Source organism: Gorilla gorilla, chromosome 19 (genome assembly GCF_029281585.2).
Source record: "Gorilla gorilla gorilla isolate KB3781 chromosome 19, NHGRI_mGorGor1-v2.1_pri, whole genome shotgun sequence".
NCBI lineage: Eukaryota > Metazoa > Chordata > Mammalia > Primates > Hominidae > Gorilla > Gorilla gorilla.
Window position 1 is genome coordinate 69,983,334 of NC_073243.2, and position 12,098 is coordinate 69,995,431.

The following is a 12,098-nucleotide window of genomic DNA, read 5'->3' on the forward strand; positions in this document are numbered from 1 at the left end:
GCACTTTGGGAGATGTAGGCAGGCAGATCACCTGAGGTCAGGGGTTCAAAACCAGCCTGGCCAACATAGTGAAACCCCTTCTCTATTAAAAATACAAAAAAATTAGCCAGGCATGGTGGCACATGACTGCAGTGACAGCTGCTCAGGAGGCTGAGGCAGGAGAATTGCTTGAACCCAGGAGGTGGCCGTTTCAGTGAACCGAGATCGCGCCACTGCACTCCTGTCGGGGTTACAGAGAGAGACTCTGTCCCAAAAAATAAATAAATAAAAATAAAAAATAAAAACATTTTAGTGGAGTGTGTTTCCAGTACTTCGAAGTCTTTTTCTTGTTTTCCTTTATGTTCTCTTTCCCTAGTTAATGCCGTGGTCAAATGTAGAAACTTCATGTTTGTTAATGCATTTTATTTAGTTCAAAGTTTAAGTAAACTGTAAAATATTGAAACATAATAAAATCACCCTTACCCCCATAACTTCTTCCTTGCCATCTTTGCTCAATCTCTCCAGACTCTGCTACATTTCTTCTGGCTCTATCAGGCTGAGCCAGTCTTGTCTGGTTAAACTACCAAGGAGCATTGAGTCCTGACGTTAAGACTCTTTCATATTTACCAGGCTCCTAATAAAGTATTTCTCTCTAGCTATGAGTGTGATTCTAATTTTTAGGCCTCTATGGTAAACACCAAGCTTTGTGACAAAAATGGTACAAAAGGAGACATAACAAACAAATATCATGAGTATATTTGCAAAAATCCTAATTAGAATATACTAAATTTAAAAGATGGGTAATACCCAAAATCATAAGCACTCAGTCTCATACACTGTTGTTAGGAATATACTTTTATACAAACAACTGAAGGATGAATTGTGTATTAAAGCCTTTAAAAATAACTGATCCAGCTATTTATCCTAAGACAACAACTGGAGAAGTGTGTAAAGCTCAATAAAATAAGGTGGTTCACCACAATTTTGTTCATAATTGTGAACATTTGGAAATAACACAGATATCTGTCATAGGAGATTGATTCAATAAGTTTTGGTATATTTATGCAACAGGATATGCTGTAGGCATTAAAAATTATGTTTTATCTCCATATCTATTGACAGATTAAGATTATCATAATTTCTTATTAAATAAAAATAAGTATAACAGTACACAGAGTAGAGCTTTAGTTTTGATTTTTATTTTTGTTTTTGTTTTTGTTGAGACAGAGTCTCACTCTGTCACCCAAGATGGAGTGCACTGGAGTGATCTTGGCTCTGCCTCCCAGGTTCAAGTGATCTCCCCACCTTAGCTCCTAAGTTGTTGGGACTACAGGTGCATGCCACAATGCCTGGCTAATTTTTGTGGGGTTTTTTTGTAGATATCAGGTTTCGACATGTTGCCCAGGCTGGTCTCAAACTCCTGAGCTCAAGAGTTCCACCTGCCTCAGCCTACAAAAGTGTTGGGATTACAGGTGTGAGCCACGGTGCCGGACAAGCTTGTTTTAATTTGGGTTTATGAATCCAAAATTTGAAAGAATATCAATTATGAATAATAAACTCATACAATGGGTGCACATATAGATGACTTTTAATTTTTTAATTTTCTTTTATTTTTTACAAATGCTACACTGAGCATAAGTTAAAGTAGAACTTTTCTCCCTTTCCCCATGTTTCCATATGGAGAGACCACCATGAGAGTAATTGCGGTGGTTGAATGGTGACCTCCAAAAAGATATGTCCATGTCGTAAACCCCAGAACCTGTGGATGTGGCCTTATATAGGAAAAGGGTCTTTGCAGATGTAACTAATTTAATTATCTTGAAATAAGATCATCCTAGATCATCTAGGTGAGTCCTAAATCCAATGGCAAATATCTTTAGAAGGGACAGAAGAGAAGACACAGATATAAGATGGAGGCAATGATTAGAGTGATGCACCAAGGAATACCACAGATTGATGACAGCCACTGGCAGCTAGGGGAGGGGAATGAAGGGATACTCCCTAGAGCCACACTCAATCAGATGACCTATTTCTTCCTTGGGGAAAAATGAGAAAGAGAAGGTGATGAGGCCAACAGAGGTAGTTTCTTGTGGCTGCTCTAAGAAAAAAAAAATACCACAAACTATGTTGCTTAAAAACAACAGAAATTTATTTGCTCACAGCTCTGGCAGTAAGAAATCTGAAATCAAAGTGGCAGCTAAGTCAAAAGAATATTTGAAGAAATAATAGCATAAATGGTTTCCTAGATATGACACCAAGAAAAAAAAAAAGCAGCAACAAAAGAAAACATAGATAAATTAAACTTACTAAAAATTAAGAACTTCAGTGCTTCAAAGGACACTATCAAGTAGGTAAAAAGACAACTTGCAGAATAGGAGAAAATATTTGCAAAACATATACATGATAAGAGACTAGTATCCAGAATATGCAAGGAATTCTTACAGTGAAATAGTAGAAATATTAATAATCCAATTAAAAATATGCAGAGGATTTGAATAAGTAGTTCTCCATAGAAAAAATAAAATAGCCAATTTGCACATGGAACGACGTTTAACATCATTAGGCGTTAGGGAAATGCAAATCAAGACCACAATGAGATACCACTTCATATCCACTAGGATGGCTATAATAAAAAACTCAGGTAAAAAAACATGTTGACAACAATGTGGAGAAATTGGAACTCTAATACACTGCTGGTGGGGTAAAATGGTGCAGCCACTTTGAAAAACAGCTGGAAGTTCCTCAAAACGTTAATTATAGAGTAATCATATGACCCAGTGCAATGGGTTGAATGTTTATGTGCCCCCACTGGCCCTGAAGCAGATTCATATGTTGAAATCCTAATCCCCAAGATGATAGTGTTAAGAAGTGTGGCATTTGGAGGTGACTAGGTCACCAGGGTGGAGCCCCCATGAATAGGATTATAAAAGAGGCCTCAGAGAGATCTCTCAAACTCTCCACTATGTGAGGACACAGATAAAAGACGATTGTCTAATAAGAGGGCCCTAACCAGACACGGAATCTGCCAATGCCTTGATCTTAGGCTTTCCAGCCTCCAAAACTGTGAGAAACAAATTTCTGGGCTTTTGGTAATGTTATGCCCAGACCATTAGTTCCCCAAAGAAGACCACCAGAGTCCAGAGTCAAAGCCAAGCGGTAAGGATCTTTACTACAAGTTCGAAACTGGTCCCTCCATTCCACAGCATACAAGAGGGCCCTGAACAATGCGAGTGTTTGCTTTTTATAGCCTGAGAGTTACAGGGGAACAAAGGAATTCTTTTGGTTCCCGCTTTTTCAGTAAAACTTTGAACGGCTGTCCCCTTATCGGAGACTTTCCTGGTGGTGTTTGTACTGGGCTCAGGAAGTTTGAGAGATATATGGCGATATGTGGTGAGATGGGAAGATGGGATGTGTTTGTACTGGGCTCAGGAAGTTTGAGAGATATATGGCGATATGTGGTGAGATGGGAAGATGGGATGTGTTTGTACTGGGCTTGTTTGTTTTGAGCCCTGGGCTGAGGAATGTGCCCGGCTCCTTTCAGTAAACCACCCAGTTTACTGTATTTTGTTATAGCAACCCAGACTCAGACATGCAGCAATTCCATTCCTAGCTATATACTGAAGAGATATTCAAATATATAGCCACACAAAAATTTTTACACAAATGTTCATGGCAGTATTATTCATAATAGCCAAAAGTTGGAAACAACCTCAATGTCAATGAGCTGAGAAGCAAAATGTGATATAACCATACAATAAAATATTATTGTTATACAAATGAAGTACTGACACATGCTAGAATCTAAATATTAAATACATTATGGTATGTGAAAAAGCCATACACAAGAGACCATGTCATATGATTCCATTTATATTAGATGCCCATGACATGCAAATTCCATAGAGACAGAGAGTAGATTAATGCTTGCTCAGAGTTAAGGTAGATGGGGTATACGAAGATGATAGCTAAAGGACACAGGGTTTTTTTGAGGAGAGGGCTAAGATATTCTGAAATTGTGGTGATGTCAGATGCCTCATGAGGATGTGAAAAATTAAAAAATAATAACAAATAAAATAAAATTGTGGTGATTGTTGCAATATATGTGAATATCCTAAAACCATTGAAATGTATACTTTAAATGAATGAGTTATATGGTATGTGAATTATATCTCAATAAAGCTGTTAAAAAATGTGTCCCATACTGAGCATCTGAAACTTCATCCATAGCAATTCCTATGCACAAATTCAAAGGTTGTAGCTCCAATATAATTGTATGTAATTCTTAAAATAATCCAGTTGTCAATAGTGGAATAACCATGTCTAAATGCCAACCCATTTAAGATTAATTACTCTGAAACTAATTTGTCAAGCACAGAACAGGCATATACTTTAGACGGATATCTAGTAATTTTTTTAATGGAGGATTCCTGTTTTAAAAACTAGGATATACTGCATTTGATTAGATGGGAACCTACTGGCAGCAAGGAAAAAAAATTAAATTGAAAAAGTTGATAGGGGACACATTATAGAGCTGATGTGGTGCCATGATAAAGAGTTTGTACTCTCAGCTGTAGACAGTGGAGAGACTGGAATGGCTTTCAGTAGGATAATGACAAGCTTAGATATCTGAAAGATACACTGGTGGTAAGGAAGATGAACTAGTAGGTTTAAGTCTAAAGAGAGGGAGACCAGTGGGGAGGCTTTTAAAGTCATCCGGGAGAGAGAGGATGACGGCCTAAACAAGGATAGTATCAGCATAGGAGGGCAACAGGGACATGATAAAATAAATATTATTAAGAGGTAAAATCAGTAGGAATTGGCCATTAATTTAGCACAAAGTTAAAGCCCAAGAACACTGCTTTGTGCCTATTAACAAGAAAAATCCATCACCTACCTTCTAAATTCTTAATCTGTTGAAGTCAAAGTTCTCTCCATTCCATTGCACAATGTTGATCATATTAACTTTGGAGATTTAAAGACAGCATTAATGTAGTTTGGCCATGCACAACATTTATAAGTTTTAGTTTGTATCTTCAATTAATTGATAAAAATAAAGAGGTCATATAATACAATATCAGAGAACTGCCTGAATTAAATACTCTTTCTTGTATTCAAACTAGAAAGTTTCCTCCTTTTACTTTATTGGCTTTAATAATATAATTGTCTCTGGCTTAAAACAATTTATGAATGGGCATGGTCGCTCCCGCCTGTAATCTCAGCATTTTGGCAGGACGAGGTGAGATAATTGCTTGAGCCCTAGAGTTCTAGACCAGCCTGGGCAACATAGCAAGAATTTGTCAAAACGGAAAATTAAAAAATTAGCCAGTGTGGTGGCGCATGCCTGTAGACCTAGCTACCTGGGAAGCTAAGGTGGTAGGATTCCTTGATCCCAGAAGTTTGAGGCTGCAGTGAGCTAAGATGGTACCACTGCACCTTAGCCTACACACAGAGTGAGACCTTGTCTCAAAAACAACAACAGCAACAAAAAACACAACTTATGCCCAGGTTAAATCCTTTGAAGTCTGTCAATTCTAAGCATATTTCTTAGCCCTACAGTCTTCATACAATGGAAGCTTTACAGTCTCCAACCTGCTTTCATGCCGTCATCTCCTTACTATCCTGAACTCCCTCTCCCAAGATTCTTTCCAACAACCACCCTCCTCCCACCTTTCACTCTACTTCCTGTAACTTTTGCTCCAACATTAAAAGATGCCTCCATATTTTCAAAATTGGATGGAAATTTGGTCCAGCGAACACCTATTAATCCATGCTTCATCTGCTATGAGGTCAAGCTCCCTGACTATACTTCTGGATTCCTTGCTCATATCCAGTAAATCCAGTGAATCTGGGGTTAAATTATTTATCTTTACCCTAAATCCTGCCATAATCCTAAGACAGTCCAATGTCCTTGTAGCCAGCAAGCCATGCTGTGGATCTCAGAAATCTTAAACTCTAAAGCCCAGTCTCTGACTGCATCTTCTCTCATGATCTCATACCATAAGAGATCTTTCATCTAGAAAACCTTTTGGCAACATTTTCTCCCAATCTTTTTAACTCCCTTCTGGCCTCTGTTCCCTCTTTTTGTAGCTTGAGTCACATGATTGATCACTTAAGCCAAAACCCTCAGTTCCTTATCTTTTCAGCACTCTCAGTTCCATATCCTTTTAACCCGTAAAATCCAACAAATCTTCAATCAATGTTTCACCCTGCCATTCAGGTGGTGAACTCTGCAGCACAACAGCCTCATTTGCACACAGATTGCTGCCACTATAAATTGAGATGGATCATTGATGCTGCCTAACAGTTCTCTTACCTGTCCCTAGTCAGTTTTTTCTGGTGCATTCTCCTCAGATAGTAAACTCCTTGAGGGCAGAGTGAATACCTCATGCATGGTTGCATCTCTTGCACATACCACTGACTTGCCTATAGTGAACACTTAAATATTTGTCAAATTATTAAATGCTAATGAGTTAATTCATTAACATTTATATTAAATGAGTGAGTCCACCTTAAAAATCTTCAAATCTCTCCAATCTCTTGTCCCTGAATTTCTCTCTGGCTCCTTTCTATTCTCTATGTAAGTCCCAACATCCAAACACTACAGAAGTACAGTCTACACTGTCTCCTGTCTCTGATTATTATTGATAATATTCCCATCTCAAGATCCTTAACTTAATAACATTTGCAAAGTTCCTTTCATCATACAAAGTAACATTCAAGGGTCTTAAGTATTAGGATCTGGATATCTTAACCGATATACTCCAGAAAAAATAAAGCACTACCAGCAATTTTTAATGGCTTAATTAAATCACCTTATTTTTCTTGTATAAAGACATTAGCGTGGTGGTCACAGCCAGAGTCTGAATCCTCTGCATGGACACTCTGGTGTGGGTCAGTGAATTCTTGTTAAGCAGACAGAGGCTTTCCAGAGATTGGAGTGAGATAACTATAGGTCTTGTAGATGGCATCAAAGGTGGCTTTGGTGAAGTTGCCCAGGGTGGTAGTGCAATCCCGTGGCTAAAATGTAGTAGTTGAGGATACCGGCCATTATTAGCAGCTTCTTTGGTGGCAGGGGTGAGGAGTACCAGCATAGAGCTACAGCTGCCTATTACCTTTCAAGGGACAATGTGGAGTTTGCCAATCTTGTTCCTCCAGTAGCTTCACTGCATGGGACTTACAGAGAGCTTTGCAAGGATGACGGTCTCATTGATGGCAGTGGCTACTTCCTTGGAGCACTTCACACACAGATGATATGTTGCTTATAGTCCAAGATAGTGAAAAATGCATTGTTCCTGGTCAGCTGGACAGCATGAATCTGCTTTTGCAGGGGTGTAATCTTTAAAACCTTGTCTTTGAGGAATATTCCCAGGAAATAGTAGATGATCTCAGACTACTGAATGGGTAGGGAAAACAGAAAGATCTCCTTTGTGGACTTGATCCAGGTGGCACAGCTTGGTGATAGGAAGGCATCCCTTGTCTTTAATTCCTTCACAAGCTCTGAGACTTGGACCAAATGCTGCCGCAGAAACCTCTGTGGAAACCAAGCCTTCTTTTTGCAGGACATCCAGGTGTGGGGGGACCCTCTGGCAGCACTAGGAACATCTATCATTTGGTATTTTCTCAAAGAAGCCCAATATTTAAATTGTAGCCCAATGAGCCCTAGGCTGGACTTCCAACCTATAGAACTAATAAGATAATAAATCTGTGTTGTTTTAAGCTATTAAAGGTGTAGTAGTATGTCACTGAAGCAATAGAAAACTAGCATACCCATCTCCTCAGTTGACTTTTCAGTTATGCAGATCTGTCTCTAATCTGTACCAAAAAATCTATATCCTAGCTTCTTGCCTAAGAATTTAATGTCTACTGGTTTGATGCCAGCTCTTACAAGATTTAATTTTAGAAACTATTTGAGCCTAAAAGAGAACCACCTTTTCCCTTACTATCAGGCAGAACAGCTCTGTCCAATACAACTTTCCACAATAAAGGAAGTGGTCTGTATTTGCGCTGCATTTCATGTAAATGGAATCATATAATAAATGGCCATTTGTGGCAGGCTTTTTCCATTTAGTATAATGTTTTTGAAGTTCATCTATTTTGTACCTCATATTGGTACTGCATTTCTTTTTGTGGCTGAATTAGATTCCATTGTTTGGATATACCATGTTTTGTTCATCTAGTCACCAGCTGATGGGCATTTGAGTTGCTTTCACCTTTAGTTATTATGAATAATGCTGCTAGAAACATTCCCATACACATTTTTGTGAAGACACATGTTTTCACTTTTGTTGGATATATACATACCAGTTGAATTGCATGCCATATGGCAACTCTATGTTTAATTTTTGAGGTACTGACAGACTGTTTTTCAAAGTGGCTACATCATTCTGCATCCCCACCAGCAGTATATGAAGGTTCTAATTTCTCCACATCCTTGCCAACATTTGTTATTACATCACTTTTTGATTAGTGGCCATTCTCACAAGCCATTCTTGTCCACATGAAGTGGTATCTCATTGGTTTTGATGTGAATTTCCCTGATGAATAATTATGTTGAATATCTTTGTATGTGTTCATTGGTCATTTACATATCTTTTTCGGAAAAATGTCCATTCAGATCTTTTGCCCACTTTAAATTAGGTTATTAATATTTTAATAACCAACTTATAATAGTTCTTTATATATTCTAGATACAAGTACCTTATGAGAGGTATGTTTTACAAATATTTTCTGACAATTACTGTCCGGGTAATTTAGTTCCAGCCTGAAGAACTCCCTTTATTATTTCTTATATAGCAAGTCTGACAACAGTAAACATTTTCAGTTTTGTTTCTTGGGGAATGTCTGTCTTTATTTTGCTTTCATTTTTGAAAGACAGCTTTGTTGGGTGTAGGATTCGTGATTGACCTTGTTTTTTGAATACTTTGAATATGTTATACCACTATCTTATGTTTTCCACTATTTCTGCTGACAAGTAAGCTCTTAATATCATTAAGCTTCCCTTGTAAGTGACAAGTCATTTTTCTCTTGATATTTTGAAGATTGTCTCTTGATCTTTGACTTTCCTTATTTTTATCACGATGTGTCTTTGTGTGGATTTCTTTACATTATTCCTGCTTAGAGTTATTGAGCTTCCTGGTTGTCCAGATTGCCTTTCAATAAATAAATTTCTTCAGTGTTCAACCTTTTCTTTCTTTTGTTTTCTTTTATTTTCCTTTTCTCTTCCTTTTCTCTCTCTCTCTCTCTCACCTCCCTTCCCTTCCCTTCTTCCTTCCCCTCCCTTCCCCTCCCTTCCCCTCCCCTTCATTTCCTTTCCTTTCCTTTTTTTTTTTTTTGAGAAATTTTCACTCTGTCCTCCAGGCTGGAGTACAATGGGTGTGATCTTGGCTCACTGCAATCTCAGCCTCCCAGGCTCAAGTGACTCTCGTGCCTCAGCCTCCCAAGTAGCTGGAATTACAGGCACATGCCACCATGCACAATTAGTTTTTGTATTTTTAGTAGAGATTGGGTTTCACCAGGTTGGCCAGGCTGGTCTTGAACTCCTGGCCTCAAGTGATCTGCCCACCTTGGGCTCCCAGCGTGCTGGGATTACAGGTGTGAGCCACCACGCCCAGCTTCAGCCCTTGTTTCTTTGAATATTTTTTGCTCCTTTTTCTCTCTCTTCTCTTTCTAGTACCTCCACTATACATACGTCATTGTCCTATGTTTTTCACATTTCTCTGAGGCTCTGTTCATTCTTCCTGGTTTATTTTTCTTTCTATTTTTTGGATTGTAGAATCTATTGATCTATGCTTGAGTTTGTAAATTCTTTCTTCTGTCAGTTGAAATCTACTGTTGAGCCCCTATATAAATTTTTCATGTAAATTATACTTTATTGAAAATTCCATTATTTTCATTTGGTTCTCTTTTATTATTTCTATTTCTATTTTTTTTTTCCCCTAAAGGCAAGGTCTTGCTCTGTCACCCAGGCTAGAAAGCAGTGGTGAGATCATAGCACACTGCAGCCTCAACCTCCCTGGCTCAAGTGATCCTCCTGCCTCAGCCTCCTGAGTAGCTGGGACTACAGATGCATGCCACCATGTCTGGCTAATTTTTAAAATTTTTGTAGAGATAGGGTCTCACTTTGTTGCCCAGGCTGGTTTTGAACAACTGGGCTCAAGCAATCCTCCTGCCTTGGCCTCTCCAAGTGCTGGGAGATTATAGTCATGGGCCACTGCACTTGGCCTGTTTCTATTTATTTGTAACCTCTGTTTGATGTGACATGGTCATCTCATGTTACTTTTTAAATCATGATTTCCTTTAGTTGTTTGAACATATTTATAATAGCTACTATTGAAATCTCACATGTGGTTACTCTCACAGGCAGTTTTGTTGCCTGATTTTTTTTTCTTGCTATAAGCGTCATAATTTTCTGTGTCTTTGCATGTCTCATAATTTTTTGTTGAAAACTCAACATTTTAGGTAATAAACTGTAGCAACTCTGAGTGCTGTTCTCACCCCCTGCCCATACTTGTTATTGCTATTTGCTTAGTGACCAGCTGCATTGTTTCAACAGAATTTATATCCATCCCCACAACCCCCAAGCCCCAGTGTGAAGCCTCTGATGCCCATCAGGGCCCAGCCTTTGTGATACTCTCAGAGTCACTTTTAGATGACAGCTGCTGTGGTGAGGTCACTTTTTGATTATGTCTTTCCCTGACCACATCTTAACTATCAAGCACTAGTAACTTCTAGTTAGTGTTCTGTTGTTTTCAGCAATGCCTTGAGGGCATAAATAGCTCCACAGAACAAATCAATCTAAAGGGGCTCCTTTGAAGGAATAGTTCCTGTCGTCAGTTATTGAGATTTATTCTGACCACTTGTGATCTCCCCACAGCTGCCTCTTCCTCTGGTTCTCTCCAACAAACTAGCAGACCTACAGTTTACCTTATATCTCCAATGAAACTACTAATCACCTTCCAGTTGCCTTTTGCTTTGTTGACAGAGAAGGTCAAACTCTGAAAAATATTTGATGAGGTTTATTCTGAGTCATAACACTACCTCTGGTCCTGAGAACATGTGCCCAAGGTGACTGAGTTACAGTTTGATTTTATACATTTTAGGGAGACAGAAGTTACAGGCAAAGACATAAACTAATATATGTAAAGAATACATTGGTTCAGCCCATAAAGGCAGGACATCTCCAAGGGATGGGGGTGGCTTCCAGGTGATAGGTGGATTTGAAGGTTTCTTGATTGACAATTGGTTGAAAGAGTTAAGCTTTGCCTATAGAGTTGAAGTCAGCAGAAAGAAATGCTTGTGGTTAAGATAAAGGAGGTTATAGAAGCCAAGGTTCTTGTTATGTAGATAAAGCTTCCAGGTACTGGGCTTCAGAGGGAATAGATGGTAAATGTCTCTAATGGGCCTTAAAAGTTTTCAGACTCCTTGTTAAATCACTTGTAGATCAGGAAAATACCTGGAAAGGGAAGGGGATTTTCTATAGAATGTATGTTTTCCCCACATGAGGCAGACTTGCAGGACTATTCCAAAATATGTTAAAGAAACGTATTTTGGGGCTAGGTGTGGTGGCATGCCTGTAATCCCAGCACTTTGGGAGGCTGAGGTGGGCAGATCACTTGAGGTCAGGAGTTTGAGACCAGCCTGACCAACATAGTGAAACTCCATCTCTACTAAAAATACAAAAATTAGCTAGTCGTGGTGGTTTGGCCTGTAATTCCAGCTACTTGGGAAGCTGAGGCATGAGAATTGCTTGAACCTGGGAGGGAGAGGTTAGAGTGAGCCAAGATCGTGCCACTGCACTCCAGCCTGGGTGGCAGAGCAAAAGAAAAAGAAAAAAACAAAAAAAGAAATACATTTTGGAGTAAAATACTTTTATTTCTTTTAGGGCCTCTTATCTATCATATGATGTTATACCACAATCAGGTTTGAGTTGGTAACACATTGCTACAAAGAGTCTGCTCTGTCAGTCTTAGGATCTCTATTTTTAATGCTAACGCTGTTCAGTTGTGTCTAAACTCCAAAAGGGAGAGGGTATAATGAAGCATGTCTGACTCCCTCTCTTGCCATCTTGGCCTCAACTATTAATAGTTTTTCATGTTTCTTTGGAATCCCCTTAGTTGAAA